The 16985-nt window shown below is 43.3% G+C and overlaps 1 protein-coding gene across 2 annotated transcripts in view; it reads right to left on the bottom strand.

Moving 5' to 3' along the window:
• Positions 1-16985, bottom strand: part of LOC124046267 (leucine zipper protein 1-like) — an 83602-nt gene that overhangs the window by 48394 nt on the left and 18223 nt on the right. For both annotated transcript variants that reach the window (XM_046366441.1, XM_046366439.1), the window contains exon 2: positions 9095-9193. The gene's annotated coding sequence lies outside the window, so the exon portion shown is untranslated. The remainder of the gene's footprint in view (positions 1-9094; positions 9194-16985) is intronic.

Below are 16985 nucleotides of genomic sequence, written 5' to 3'. Positions count from 1 at the left end.
CAAGGATATCCCATAACATTTCATATGATGAATTTAATAAAACAAACGTTTTTATGATGTGCACGGTGCGCCCCATAAAAAGACCGGTAGCCTTCATGTGTGCAGTTTGTTGTTTATGTTGGCCAAGCAAAGTGTCAAAGAGCCTCAATGTACAGCAAGTATAGTGAGAGTTCACTAATGTAATGCAATGCAAGATGGACTTAAAAGTTTGTGAAATGAAAAGAGGTAGGCTACAACAAGCTAGCTAGCTAAATGGCTGTAGCCGTGTTGCCTTTGCATCCCTCTCTCTCCCGTAGTCTGATCGCTACAACACCGCCGACTACAACCTCTGCAGGCAGCTGCCGCAATAGAGCGAAAGCCTCTCACGCTGCAGTGATCAGGTTAAAACCATCTTTTTAAACCGGGACGGAAAAGTTCATTTTCATTCTCCGTTTCAAAACGTTTTGCTACATTGGTGACCAAATAAACAGGGCCCTGGATGGGTTTGCTCAAACAGACTTAACTAGTGTACACTGTTCACATCACAGTTAGGTTAGAGCCTCTCTACTGGAGCTCTAATGGAGACTAATGGCAGATTGGCTGCCTATGACGTGCTCAGGCAGGAATGCAACATGTGTCACCTTGTGTGGTGCTGATAACTGATGTTTGCTGAACATGGCAACATTATGGTGCTTGAACACGCTGTAACAAGGAGGAGCACTTAAATTAGTCGACAAGAGAGGTGGTGATTGGAGACCGTACTCATGGCCAGAGAGATGGATGAGAAAAGGAGAGATAAAGGAGAAAGTGACACACACACACACACACACACACACACACACACACACACACACACACACACACACACACACACACACACACACACACACACACACACACACACACACACACACACACACACACACACACACACACACACACACACACACACACACACACACACGAGAGAGTCAGCAAGAAAAGAGAGAAATTCCCACTGTGGGCCACTGACTGGCAACCTACTGTTTACTTTGGCCGGCAGCAAATACACGGTTTACAGAGGAAGGGACATTGGGAGCTCACTCACTGAAAGAACAATAACTTAGTTTCTACCCCCCACAGACTGTCTGACAACCAACAACCATTGACACACATAAATACACACGCTGAATTCCAAACTGTGGTGTACATTCAAACTCGTACCAACACAACCAAGGTCTCTACTCATTTACCATTAGACTAGAGACACACACAGCTTGAAAATTCTCCACTTCTCTCACAGCATAAAGCCATTTTAATAAAAATGCGCAATAAGAAATCCACACCAATTAAAAACAAACATAACTCAATATCTAATTAAGACTAAATGGTATTCAGTATCCAGCACATTCATTTTTGATGTGAAGACTGAAATGTTGTTGATTAAATGTCCACTACCCTTGTCAAATAAATTCCCAAAAAATGGTGAGCGGTTTCACTGCTTTTCTATATCCAAGGCAGCTGAATCATCTCTGCTCTCCTCTATTGACTACCATCCACGTTCAAGGACAGAGAGAACAACCTCATTATGATTCTACCTCCGCCTACCATCCCCCAATCTCTCCTCCCCCCTCTCCCACTAGGCCAGAGAGGAGATGAGGGCTAATCAGTTAGGTGACCCACAATGATGGATGTGAGTCTTTACGAACCACCAAGTCTCCTGACACTTAACTGACTGCTTCCATACGTTGACACACACACTAGGACACATAAAAATGTTTTAAGAGTTGTGTTGGACTTGAGTGAGCACCAACCACCACGGAAATCTCAACCTCCTTCAAACATCACCCCCCCCCCACCACCACCATCATCATCAGCCCACTATTTCTGCTATCAGCCTCCACAGGCACTACCACCACCAGCCATAATAGATGTGCCCGTCAGCATCAATGGAGGGGGGTGGGGGGGGGGGGGGGGGTGTTACAGGGAAGGCACACTGGCACTGAGGCTCAAATCGTTATACCAGCTCAAGGTTACAGCACAACACAAGGCAGGGATAATACAATACAGCAATATAACCATCAAGGACAGTGAGGGGACAATCTAATACGGGGGGCCTTCCACCTTTTCACTCCCAGGCAAACGCACATGCGGGATACTGAATACCATTTAGTCTTAATTAGATATGGAGTTATGTTTGTTTTTAATTGGTGTGGATTTCTTATTGAGCATCTTTTATCATCATCAGGTGAATGATAATGGCATGGAGAAGTAATCAACATTTTAAAATTAATAGATTTGGTAGATAACGTTTTTCATTATTTTGACTTCCCCACATTATAATTGGGAGAGGAAGTGTAAACTATGGCAATTAGCTTGAAAGGAAACTCCAAACACATTTTCTCTAAGAGCATCTGTTTAGCTGGTTAAAACAAAAGGTTAGCCAAAAATGTATGTCCAAGTGAAGAAAGCTTACCAGTAGCCAGCGGCACTTGTCGCACTGGTAGCCTATTTGCAGGTGCTTTTTCAAAGCATATGTCAGATACTCCAGTAAGTTTAATTGGCTCCAATGAATAGAACTTCCTCAGCATTAGGAGTTGAGAAATGAAGTTGATAACATTAGTATTCACACTCCTTGACTTTTTCCACATTTTTCTGTGTTACAGCCTGACTAGAATATTGATTAAATTGAGATTTTGTGTCACTGTCCTACAGGCAATACCCCATAATGCCAAAGTGGAATTGTGTTTTCTGAAATTAAAAGCTTAAATGTTTTGAGTAAATAAGTATTCAACCTGTATATCACTACCTTAATTATTTTCCCCTAACTCTACCCCCCCGGCTTTCTCTTTGCGACTCTGCCTCTTGTCTGTTGACGTTGAGACCGGTGTTTTGCAGGTATTATTTAATGAAGGTGCCAGTTGAGGACTTGCGAGGTGTCTGTTTCTCAAACTAGACACTAATGTACTTGTGCTCTTGCTCATTTGTGCACCGGGGCCTCCCACACCTCTTTCTATTCTGGTTAGAGACAGTTTGCGCTGTTCTGTGAAGGGATTAGTACACAATGTTGAACGAGATCTTCAGTTTCTTGGCAATTTCTTGCATGGAATAGCCTTCATTTCTTAGAAAAATAATAGACTAACGAGTTTCAGAAGAATGTTCTTTGTTTCTGGCCATTTTGAGCCTGTAATCGAACCCACAAATGCTGATGCTCCAGCTACTCAACTAGTCTAAAGGCTAGTTTTATTGCTTCTTTAATCAGAACAACAGTTTTCAGCTGTGCTAACATAATTGCAAAAGGGTTTTCTAATGATCAATTAGAATTTTAAAATTATAAACTTAGATTAGCTGACACAACATGCCATTGGAACACAGGAGTGATGGTTGCTGATAACGGGCCTCTGTATGCCTATGCAGATATCCCATAAAGGGAAAATCTGCCATTTCCAGCTACAATAGTCATTTACAACATTACAATGTCTACACTGTATTTCTGATCAATTTGATGTTATTTTAAATGGACAAACAATGTGTTTTATTTCAAAAACAAGGACATTTCTAAATGACCCCAAACTTTTGAACGGTAGTGTATTTCTAACTGTACTGTTTCACAAAAAGTTCAGAACCTATATAGATTTTTTGGACACCGTATACATTAGTTATCTTGTTTTTAGTCCCACCCTTCAGCTCCACTCAACCCCTCCCATCTAGCTCTTATTTCTATATGACATGTACAGTGCATTCGGAAAGTATTCAGACCCCTTGACTTTTTCCACATTGTTATGTTACAGCCGTATTACAAAATTTATGAAATTATTCTACACACAATACCCCACAATGACAAAGCGAAAACCGGTTGAGATATCTTTGAAAAATGTACATAAGTACTCAGAACCTTTGCTATGAGACTCGAATGCTTCCATTGATCATCCTTGAGATGTTTCTACAACTTGGAGTCCACCTGTGGTAAATTCAATTGATTGGCCATTATTTGGAAAGGCACACACCTGTCTATGTAAGGTCCCCCAGTTGACAGTACATGTCAGAGCAAAAACAAAGCAAGGAGGTCAAAGAAATTGTCCGTAGAGCTCCATGACAGGATTGTGTCGAGGCACAGATCTGGGGAAGGGTACCAAAGCATTTCTGCACCCTTACAGGTCCCCAAGAACACAGTGGCCTCCATCAGTCTTAAATGGAATAAGTTTGGAACCACCAAAACTCTTCCTAGAACTGGCCTCCTGGGCCAAACTGAGCATTCAGGGGAGAAAGGCATTGGTCAGGGAGGTGACCAAGAACCCGATGATCATTCTGACACAGCTCCAGAGTTCCTCTGTGGAGATGGGAGAACCTTCCAAAAGGACAACCATCTCTGCAGCACTCCGCCAATCAGTCTTTTATGGTAGAGTGGTCTGACGGAAGCCACTCCTCAGTAAAAGGCACGACAGCCTGCTTTGAATTTGCCAAAAGGCACCTAAAGGACTCTCAGACCATGAAAAAACAAAATCAGCTCTACTACCTCTTAACTCATATGAGAAGCATGCAACTACCACCAATTATCTCAACGAAGAAACAAATATATACTTAGGCATTACTATATCCCCCCCTAATCACACTACTTGCAGGAAGAACTACTTAGAAACCTTTCAAAATATCCTAAAAGATATAAAAAGATGGTCCGCTATGGCCTCTTCTTTGCAAAACCATCAACTTTATCCACTGAATGGGAAAAGGATTTTACACTTGCTGACAGACAAATAATGGGAGACAGTTTCGAAAAAATATATTAGGATCATCTGGAAACCCAGATAACTAATTCATGAATTACAAAATATGCCATAGAACCCATCTAACACCTCAAAAAAGGCATCACATGGGTATTAGTCCATCGCCATTATGTGAGTTCTGCACCACAGGGGACCTTGGTACTTTTCAGTGTGTTGGTACTTTTCAGGATGTGCTGCGGAAATGCCAGGAGGTGGTTGGATTCTGGGGGAAAGTCAACAATGTCAACTCTACTTATAGATAAAATATTGCCATTAAATCCTATAGTGATGTTGCTTTATGATGACTGACTTGTGCTTGTCAGAACGCACCAACGGAGAGTGTGGTTGTCAAGAACCACAGCAGCTAAGAAAACGATTGTCGGTTAACCATTGCAACAATGGCTGCTCGCATTTAAGGAAATGGTACTTATGGAGCTCTCCACGGGCCAGGATCTCACGGGGCCAAGGTGTCCACTCTGGACACATGGGAAAAAAAAGAGGCAGCGGACATTTCTGAACTCTTAACCAATGGGCTTTTACATCCATGAATGTGTATCAATAATTTGAGCCTATTTCTGAGACTATGATGTATTGTTCAGTAGATTTACTATGTAATAATAAAAACAAATTCTCGTGATTAATTCATTTATTTGACATTTTATGTTATCAGATTGCCGTTGGGGGGGGGGATAAAAAAATGATATCTCCATAAATGTATTGTATGAAACATATGAATTGAAATAATACAATCTTGATGTAAAAAAAAAGAACTCAGACCATGAGAAAGACGATTCTTAGGTCTGAGGAAACTAAGTTTGACATCTTTGGCCTGAAAGCAAAGCATCATGTCTGACGGAAAACTTGCACCATCCCTACGGTGAAGCATGGTGGTGGCAGCATCATGGGAGACTAGTTGGGGACTGGGAGACTAGTTAGGATCAAGACAAAGATGAACAGAGCAAAGTAGAGTAAGCTCCTTGATAAACACCTGCTCCAACGCGCTCAGACCTCAGACTGGGGCAGACCTCAGACAAGACAAGACTTGAACCTGATCGAACATCTCTGGAGAGACCTGAAAATAGCTGTGCAGCAATGTTCCTCATCCAACCTGACAGAGCTCAAGAGATTCTGCAGAGAAGAATGGGAGAAACTCCCCAAATACAGGTGTGCCAAGCTTGAAGTGTCATACCCAAGAAAACACGAGGCAGTAATCGCTGCCAAAGGTGCTTCAACAAAGTACCGAGTAAAGGGTGTCAATACTTAATATTTTATAAATTTGCAATTTATTGTGTGTAGATTGATGAGGAAAAACAACGATTTCATCGATTTTAGAATAAGGCTGTAACGTAACAAAATGTGGAAAAAGTCAAAGGGTCTGAATACTTTTCGAATGCACTGTACATGTCATATAGAAATAAGAGATAGATGGGAGGGGTTGAGTGGAGCTGAAGGTTGGGACTGAAAACAAGATAACTAATGTATACTGTGTCCATAAAATCTATAGGGGTCAGAGGAAGACTCCAAAAAATTGTTCAAGACTACAGTCCCCCAAGTCAGACTGTTCGCTCTGCTACTGCACGGCAAGCGGTACTGGAGCCCCATGTCTAGGTCCAAAAGGCTGCTTAACAGCTTCTACCCCCAAGCCATAAGACTGCTGAACAATTAACCAAAGGGCAACCAGACAATTTATATTGACACCACCCCCCCTTTGTTTTTACACTGCTGCTACTTGTTTATTATCTACGCATAGTCACTTTACCCCGACCTACATGTACGACTAACCTGCACCCTCACACATCGACTCGGTACCAGTACCCCCTCTATATAGCCTTGGTATTGTTATTTTACTGTGTTACTTTTATTTAAAATGTTTTACTTTAGTTTATTTAGTAAATATTTTTTTAACCCTATTTCTTGAACTGCACTGTTGGTTAAGGGCATGTAAGTAAGCATTTCACAGTAAGGTTGTATTCAGCTGTTGTATTTAGCACATGTGACAAATAAAATATTTGTTTTTTTAAAGGTTGATTAACATATACCCTCTTCCTCCCTCTCTCCATCGCTGTCTTTTGTCAATCTGTCTGGGTGCCAGCCCTCCCCGGTTGGCACAGCCTGGCAGCCAGAGTGTTGGCATCAGATACCCGCTGCGGCTGCAAGGTGGCACTGTGGGCGCATCAGACTCACTGCATCTCCTGTGCGAGAGGCCGAGGGAGAGGGGTGAGTAACTAAGTGTGGTGGTGAGAGGGGGGGGGGAGACAGCATGCGAGACAGCATGTGAGAGAGCGAGTGAGCTACAACGCGGTGGGGAGTTAGCCCACAGAATGCTGAACAGGGCTTTGCCAGACCGGAACACTGCAGCAGGAATGCAGCACTCTCTTGCACTCATCATCATCACAGGCTAGAGGAGAGTGAGAAAGAGAGGGGGAGATGGAGAGAAAGAGGGAGGAAGATAAGAGTGGGAGGGAGAGAAATAAAGAGAGATGGGAAAGGTAGGCAGAGAGGAAAATGAGAGAAAAATAAAAGTGCTCGATAGATGCAGTAGAAAGAGCGGGAGGAAGATAAGAAGAGGGAGAGAAACAGAGGCGGAGTAATGCAATGCTGTCGGTGGTGAATGGGGAACAGACGTCACACTGGCTGGCGTAGCTCTGCCGCTGCGACAGAGCAGAGACGGGAGCCTCACCCCCCCTCCCCCTCTTGGCCTATAATGCAGCGGTATTTAATGACACATACAGTAATAAACCCATGGAAATAAACTGAGGAAAGGGGTGGAACCATACAGAGAGTGAGGAGGAGAGGACTCAAGGTTTCAGCTTACCTGCTACAAGTCCACAGAGACAGACAGCCTCATAAATGTGGCTGGGATACACACACAGAAACAGCTTGATTGACACATTACTGTCAGAGCCATCTTAAAATATAGCTGATTACAATATATGTTGGGATATAGCCACTTTAGCCTCTACCATTCGGAGATATGACACAGCATATCACATTCATACAGTCTCTTTACTCAAATACAGTCTATGCCCTTTACCATGGCAACTAGGCTTGGGAGATGTACCATATACCGGGGTATTTCGAAATACAGACAGTATGACTTTCAATACCGCAAAAAATCTGTGTCAAATAAATTACATCCAGCTCAAGAGTTCCAGCTGTGCATTTGGTTTGCTAACATGCTAGCTAAGTGGCTAGATGTCAAGATCAAGCTTCTCAAAAGACATTCAATCCCTTCCTGGATCAAGATCTCCGTTGCCTAAATTGTTTTGTGCGGTAAAAATAAAAATAGTGCCCCTTGTGTGCACATTTGGTAATACTTACACCCCGGTATGGTCCAGCAAAGGTATAAAAATCTGGATACCACCCAACCATAACGACAGCAACCTCAATCGGAAGACCAATTAATAAAGGCCTCTATGGGATTAAACTGTCTCCTTTGTATACTTCATAATTTCACAACAGGTAGAAAATAGTCATAGACACTCCGCACAGTTACTAGCATGCTGAAGACAGTGGCTGTAGCCTGACTAGACTTGACCAGTCAGGCTGCGTTTAGAGAGGCAGCCCCAATTCTTTTATTTTTTTCCCCACTAATTTTTTTCCCCACTAATTTCCCCACTAAATATCAGAGTTGGGCTGCCTCAGTGATTTTATTTGGCTTCTCCCAGTGCTGAGTAAGTTTGACAGAGCGAGCACATTACTGGGAGGGTGTTACCAAGGGTCTCCAGGTGAGCCGGCACTCTGTGCGTGCACTCTGTATATGTGCGAGTTTGCCATTCCTTGCTGACCTATGGGTACAGGGAAGGAAACGCGGCGCCAGCTTTAGTGCAACACTGACCTGGCCCACCAGGAAACCAGCTCACAAAGGGTTCAGAGGTAAGGAACGGCCTTGGAATCCGGAACCTTCCCCACCACATTTTCTCTGTGTTTCCTCTTTCAACTGAGCAGCTGGATGCAGACTCATTGCCATTACACATTACACGCATGCGCACACACCACACACAAGAGTGTCACTTTTTTTTTTAGAAAGAAACAGCCAGTCAAAGGCAGACTCTCTTTCAAACTGCGACTGTCAAATAGAGACATTCGGTCACAGTTTGAATGAAACAGTATGTCAAAAAAGACCAGTCAAGGTTAGATAGAGACGGTCCTGAGAGGGTGTTTACAGACGGACAGACAGGCGCACACACACACACACACACACACACACACACACACACACACACACACACACACACACACACACACACACACACACACACACACACACACACAATACATGATAATATAAAGACTGAACTGTAGATACTGTAAGCTTATGTGTAAACATGGCCTTGACAAAGACATTCAAAACACACATACCGTAAACTTACTTTCTATGGAGACATCCTCTTGTGTTGGGTGCTAAGCAGCTGGTAAATGCAGCCCGTCGGTCACCAGATGGTTTCACTATGGAGCTCCATCCACAAGCCCTACAACCAGAGGAAGAACACAGAGGACAAACATTACTATGAGTTTCTCATGATTCTACCATAGTAATGATTCATAGCTTCATTTCACCATTGTTGTGCTTGGTATTGACACTTAAGGTCAGTCAACTGACAATGCCTTCAGTGTCAAATTAACCATTGATATTGAGGCATATTGGCTACGAGGTGGTCTGAGAAGTCAGTCAGATATGTGTCACATTTCGTTGCGCCTCAATTGTCTCATGCATGACCAGACAACTTGTTTTTGGCTGGCCCAACAGTGCTCCATTCATTCCATTCTGGCCCTCTGTCTAGAGCTGGGAATCGCCAGGGACCTCACAATACAATATTATCATGATACTTAAGTGCCGATACGATATATATTGCGATTCTCACGATTCTATATGTATTGTGATTCAATACTGTCATGTTATTGCAATTTGATGTTCCAAACATATTGCTCACCATATGGTCTGCTGCAGAGGGACAAGAGAGAGCCATGAGAAAATTTGTTTTGATCAGACAATGAAAGAAAGAAATAAAAGTGCTGAAAACAAAATTGGCTCCATATTTAAAAAGGAGAACAAGCTATGAAGGACAAATACTGGTTTTGGTGCAGGTACAGTCAACTAGCGCAAAAAAATAATGTTGTGATATTGTCTAAACGATATCAAATCGATACTGGAGTCAAATATTGCTATAATATTGTCAAAAAATTATATATTGCGATACGCAACTCTATACATTTTTCCCCCCATCACTACACACAACGTTGCCTCAATGTTCGACTCAACATGGAATTTTTACTCAAAAGTGTGGGTTATGCCAAGACAGTGATAACGAGGACCTCAGAGAGGTATACTGTAGTGTTGATATTGCCATGGCTGAAGTACATCATCTTTTTACCTAAATGTAACCACCAATTGACTCTCCTGTTACTACAACGTCAATGTTTCGGATCCCAGTTCGTTGGCAGGTCCTTACAGATATTTCAGACACCCCAAAAGACCTCAAAGATTGACCAGGGACAAACCCTCCATTTCACAACCAAATAAAGAAGTAAACAGGCTCGCACGACGTAACGACTCACCATTATTTTCAAGCCCCAAACACTCTGAAGTGAAGTGGCCCTTTCCTCGCTCTGTGTGGTTTCCCTTAAATCATTGAAAACCAAATGGTAAACTGAACATCAGCCACATCCTTCTCGAAGGCGGCCTTGGCCCTCATCCTTTACATGCAAAAACATGCATCCCCCGTCTACGTCAGCTGAATAGAAGGGAGTATTAATTACGCCATTTGCCTAACAATTTAAACTACGACCACTAGCAGAAAGACAGCTTGAGAAAGTACATCAAGTTACTTCTGAAATTGTACCTTTCCATGATTACGCCAATGAAATGCCTTAAAGCACAAGTAAAATACAGAGAAAGGCTGTACTAAGGGGACGAGAGCAGGGGAGAAAGAAAGTGTGTTGGGGGAGAGATCATGTAGCATTTCCTTAACTCAACATTTCATGGCCTTAAAATACACGCAGGGTTATTTTGCGCTGGGGATAGTTTGCACGGGAGCCCATTTCCTGCGAGTGATTAGGGGGGGGGGGGGGGGGGCTGTGGCACACTCAAAGTTCTCGGGTTGTTTTGTCTGCGAGCGAAGTAAAGGAATGCCCAAATTAAACATGCTGAACAGGACGCCCTAAGGAGGTACGAAGGCGGGAGGGTGGAGTACAACATGAAAGAAAAAAAAATAGAACACCAAATAGATGTCATTTGCAGGCGATTTACAAACCGCAAGTGCATGCCTCCTGCTCGTATATTTGCATTCCATCAGATAGGGAAGTTGGACAGCAATGTTGTACCATATTGATAAAGCTGCCATGTGCCCCGAAGGCAAGCAGCCTGCGAGCTCCTTCATTTCACTCAAAACCTGAAGGGCTTGTTGTAATGTGCTATTATAATATCCCAAGATGAAAAGTAACCCTCAAGTCTTCTTCTCTTTCAAAAGGCTCGGCTTTTGTTTCCGCACTGTACGCCCAAACATAGGGAAGAGAGCGAATCTCAACAAATGAAAGTACAGTACTTTCAATTCACATCGTGAGCAGTAATACTAGCCTACTGCTATTGCTGCTCCAATTCATTTCAAAATATGTACAGTACATTCCCCAGGCCAAATGCACTCAACAGGGTGACTAACTTGGGTTAAAAAAAGGTATTTCTTGGACTTTACCAACAATTCAGAATTGATTGGTATTGCTTTCTTATAAAGGAATGCTGCCCATTCAGGGATTTTGTATTTGGCATGTCTGGGGGACCAGATGTCTCTTAGACCTCCAAGCTCGGAGGGAGAGCAGATAAAACAGTACTTTAACTGCATTCTTTCATGGCCGAGAGCTGGGGCCCACCTATCCACACCCATCCTCAGACCAGCATGAGGGGAGGAGAGGGAAATGAAGGGAGAGAAAAAGTAGAGGAGGGAGCGAGAGACGGAGAAAGGGGAAAAAAATATAGAAAAAAGGAGAGGATGTGAAAAGGGGATAGTTACAAAAAAGTTGGTCGGTCCAAGTGGGTGGGTGAACAGTCACTGTGCCCTTGTTTGACCAGGGAGGGGAAAAACATGCCTCTGCGTGCCAGATGTGAGTTATCAAAGTAATCAATGGCACCAACACAGTCAAATTAAAGATGTCTGTCACCGAGGGAAGGAACGAGGATGCTGAGTATAGCAGCATGCCACAGTGGGAAAATGAGAATGAGCAAACTATGGTTCAATTAAGTAACTGAATCCAACATGTAGAACCATGACAGGGCATTTTTCAGTTCACAGCAAAGGGGAGGAGGGCCAGCTTGACAAATAAATCCAGAACCACACACACACACACAAAAAATACCAGAATTTTGGATCATAAAAAAAGCCTGGTATTCCAGAACACAAATGAGCTAGTCAGGTCTGGGAGTGTTAAGGATTCCTGTGGGGCAGGAGCTAGCTACCGTGGTAGCCAGGCCTTCCTGTAGCCTTATTACTCAGGACAAAGGCAGGCCCATGTCACAGAGGCGGGGAGGGAGAGGCAGGAATGCCAGACGACAAAGTGCCTGACATATCCTAATATGGGTGTATGCAGGTGCAATTAAACAATCATAACGACACACTGTGTAAATCACCTTGTGACATGACGAAAGTTGGCTACTGTACAGGGAAAGTGGCGAAGGTGAGCATTTCATGAAACCTATTAGAGCGACGGTGGAGAAAACACTCAAATGCTCTCACAACTCTTTGGGATTCTCTATTGCTTTTCTTTGTAGTGCAGGACAAGGCTTCAATCTGTGTATGGGAAACCAACCCTATAACAGAGATTTCACACTTAACTCTGTCAAGTAGGACGTTTAAGCGTAATATGGAACTTAAACAGCAAATGTGACTTGATGCGAGTGAGCTACCAATGGGCATGGGGGAAAAAAGAAGGGGATGAAGGAGTGGTATATGAGAGGAAGCACGAGGGCCCTCCAGATGGCGGGAGAGTGATGCTTCACACATGGACCATGTGTTGCCTCAGCAGACCCCTTCGCCAGAACGGGCCAAAGTCAACACAGCACTCCAACCAGAGAAGTTGGAGAGAACGGATCAAACAGTGATGACGGCCCTATTTCTGTCCCCCAACGCCTGGATACAGCAAGACCCTGCGACTTGAAAACAAGCCAGCAGCTTCGAAATATTCATTTAAAAAAGAGCTAAAAAAAAAAAAAGTGTGGTTCACCAACCATTCTATTTTTATGGCTATTTAGCTTGCGCTGCGAGACTGCTCGCATGAGGAGTTTCAAAAGCAATGGGCTGGCTGGAAAGACAGAAACCCAACCCACTCGTTACACGCTGGCCCTTTTCAACGCGCTGATGGAGTTCGAGATGAGTCGTCTCGAAAATAACACAGGGGGGGGTGACGTATGGGCATGCCATTGACGGAAGCTTCCACCCATACACGTTAGCGCTTATGCGTCAGAAGAAAATAGGAGTACCCTCAGAGTTGAGGTGGGAGTTAAAGGGGATTGGGTAGCCCTAGCGTCTGAAAATACCTTACCCGGAGAACATGAATATTTTCTGATCACAATAAATTATCTGGAGAAGGAATTTTATTTTGAAAGATGCCTGTTCGATCCCAGGTGGAAGAGAGATGGGTGCAGGGATTGTACATGTAGGCTCTACGTTACAGTGCTGGAGGGAGAACGACCGAAATACAGGTCCACATCCATTATCCCACAGGATTGCCGTACCACATCAAAAAGAGTCATCCCTGTCCAGCCAGCAGCAAACATAATTGGCAAGGCTAGTTCTACACAGTTCACATTCAGACTAGAAGATAGAGGTGTCAGTCCGTTCAAACCAACCTGAAACGTCCCAGCCCTTTAGAGCTAGTACAAGACCCTTAAAGAGCAACTCTGCCACTTTCCAACCTCATATTCATCATCTCCAGCACCAAACCAATGTTTTATCCAATGACATCAACAAAAGTTAAACATTTTAACAGCGATTTTCAAACCCTACGAGATCTCAGTGAAGTGGGGAGCAAGAAAATACCCTCGCTCTGGCTAGAAACTCATTGCAGGTTTTGAAAATCACAATTTCTTACTCATGCAAGGGTTTTTCTTTATTTTTTCTATTTTCTACATTGTAGAAAAATAGTGAAGACATCAATACTATGAAAAGCACGTCGTATCATGTAGTAGCCAAAAAAAGTGGTAAACAAATCAAAATATATTTCAGATTCTTCAAAGTAAAGTAGCCACTCTTGGCATTCTCTCAACCAGCTTCACTTGGAAGGCTTTTCCAACAGCATATGTGGAGTTCGCACATGTGCTGAGCACTTGTTGGCTGCTTTTCCGTCACTCTGCGGTCTAACTCATCCCAAACCATCTCAATTGGGTTGAGGTCGGGTGATTGTAGAGGCCAGGTCATCTGATGCAGCACTCCATCTCTCCTTCTTTGTCAAATAGCCCTTACACAGCCTGGAGGTGTGTTGGGTCATTGTCCTGTTGAAAAACAAATGACATCCCATCTGGTTTGCGCTTAGTGGGACTGGCATATCGCTGCAAAATGCTGTGGTAGCCATGCTGGTTACGTGTGCCTTATATTCTAAATAAATCACTGAGTGTCACCAGCAAAGCACCCCCACATCATCACACCACCTCCTCCATGTTTCAGTGTGAACCACACATGCGGAGATCATCAGTCACCTACTCTGCGTCTTACAAAGACACGGGTTGGAACCAAAAATCACACATTTGGACTCCAGACCAAAGGACAAATTTCCACCAGTCTAATGGCCATTGCTTGTGTTTCTTGTCCCAAGCAAGTCTCTTCTTCTTCCACCTTTAGTGGTGGTTACTTTGCAGAAATTTGACCATGAAGGCCTGATTCACGCAGTCTCCTCTGAACAGTTGATGTTGAGATGTGTTTGTTACTTGAACCCTGAAGCATTTATTTGTGCTGCAATTTCTGATGCTGGTAACGCTAATGAACGTATCCTCTGCAGCAGAGGTAACTCTAGGTCTTCCTTTCCTGCGGCGATCCTCATGAGAGCCAGGTTCATCATAGCGCTTGATGGTTTTTACGACTGCACTTTTCCTCATTGATGACCTTCATGTCTTAAAGTAATGGACTGTCATTTATCTTTGCTTATTTGAGCTGCTTTTGCCACAATATGGACTTGGTCTTTTACCAAATAGGGCTATCTTCTGTATACCACCCCTACTTTGTCACAACAACACAACTAATTGGCTTAAACGCAAGGAAAGAAACTGCACAAATGAACTTGTTAAGGCACACCCGTTAATTGAAATGCATTCCAGGTGACTACCTCATGAAGCTGGTTGAGAGAATCCCAAAAGTGTGCAAAGCTATCATTAAGACAAAAGGGTGGCTACTTTGAATAATCTCAAATATAAAATATATTTTGATTTGTTTAACACTTTTTGAATACTGCATGATTCCATGTGTTATTTCATAGTTTTGATGTCTTCACTTATTCTACAATGTAGAAAATAGTCAAACTAAAAGGAAAAACCCTAGAATGAGTAGGTGTGTCCAAACTTTTGACTGGTACTCTAGGTAGACATTGGTTTGGCGCTGGAGATAATGAATGAGGTAGAAAAGTGGCAGAATTGCTCTTTCACCTTGCTAGCCTCCGAAGACTTGGATACATGATCTGGAGTAGGAGTATTACAAATGACAAGAATAGGGAAAGCACCATATTTTCTTTGAAGGTACTTTCTCAGTGTTCTGTTACTTCTGCCCCCCCTCCCCCTCCAGGCAACCAGCACAAACCATGGCACTGCCTGCCTGCGAACCAACAGAGGCAGTGGATTTATGAAACCAGTTATGGGGGTGGATGTTGATACAGGTGTCTGTGTCATCCCTCTCCCACCCTCCTGCTCTCTCTCCCCCCTTTCGTTCTCTCTATCTGCAGGGTCGGGCCAGAAGAGGGATTTCTGTCATTCAGCCAGACTAAGCCGGCGTCCAGAAGCGCTCCCTCGCTTTCTCCCTCTTTCACACGCATGTGTTACAGTGCGACTGACACACACACGGCCTGATAGGGATGTGTAAAACACGCAGGGTGGTTGCCACGGCAACGTGAGCCAACGGGTCATAAACACCCCCTCTTCCTGGACCCCAAGGCTGGACGGAGGCCACGGCTGTTATCTCAGGGGCCGAGTGACATCACTCAATGAGGACTCATTAACATGCAGTCCAGCAGCTCTCCCTCCTTCCTGCTCCCCGTTCGGCTGATAACAGAGAGGACCTGACGAAGAGTGGGTGTAAGACCAAGACGGTATGTTTACCTGGGGCTTTTGTTGGCTTACAGTGTCTTCAGAAAGTATTCACACCCCTTTACTTTTTACACATTTTGTTGTGTTACAGCCTGAATTTAAAATCAATTAAATTGAGATTTTGTGTTACGGACCCACACACACTACCCCATGTCAAATTGGAATTCATTTTTACAAATGAATTAACCATGAAAAGCTGAAATGTCTTTCGTCAATAAGTATTCAACACATTTGTTACGGCAAATCCTAAAAAAGATCAGGAGTAAAAATGTTCTTAACAAGACACATATGTTGCATGGACTCCCTCTATGTGCAACAATAGTGGTTAACATGATCTTTGAATGACTACCTTATCTCTGTACCCCACACATACAGATAATTATAAGGTCCCTCGGTCAAACAATTACTTTCAAACACAGATTCAACCACAAAACCAGGGAGGTTTTTCCCAATGCCTTGCAAAGGGCACCTACTGGTAGATGGATAAAAATATATAAAAAACAGACATTGAATGTCCTTTTGAGCATGGTGATGTTACCAATTACACTTTGGATGGCGTATCAATGCACTCAGTCACTATAAAGATACAGGTGTCCTTCCTAACTCAGTTGCCGGAGAGGAAGGAAACAGTTCAGGGATTTCACCATGAGGCCAATGGTGACTTTAAAACGGTTACAGAGTTTAATGGCTGCGATAGGAGAAAACTGCGGATGGATCAACAAATCAAATTGTATTAGTCACATGCGCCGAATACAACAGGTGTAGGTAGACCTTACAGTGAAAAGCTTACTTACAAGCCCCAAACCAACATTGCAGTTTTAAAAAATCAATAAGGCACTAAAGTAAAACTGCACAAAAGTAGGCTAAGAAATTACCATTTTATCCTCAACACTAAGCGTTATGTTTGGCGCAAATCCAACACATCTCTGAATACTACTTGATATTTTCAAGTATGGTGGTGCATGCATCATGTTATGATTGTCATC

Source organism: Oncorhynchus gorbuscha, linkage group LG10, assembly GCF_021184085.1.
Source record: "Oncorhynchus gorbuscha isolate QuinsamMale2020 ecotype Even-year linkage group LG10, OgorEven_v1.0, whole genome shotgun sequence".
Lineage (NCBI taxonomy): Eukaryota > Metazoa > Chordata > Actinopteri > Salmoniformes > Salmonidae > Oncorhynchus > Oncorhynchus gorbuscha.
Note: the sequence above shows the minus strand (reverse complement) of the source record. Positions and strands in the feature narration are given on the sequence as shown.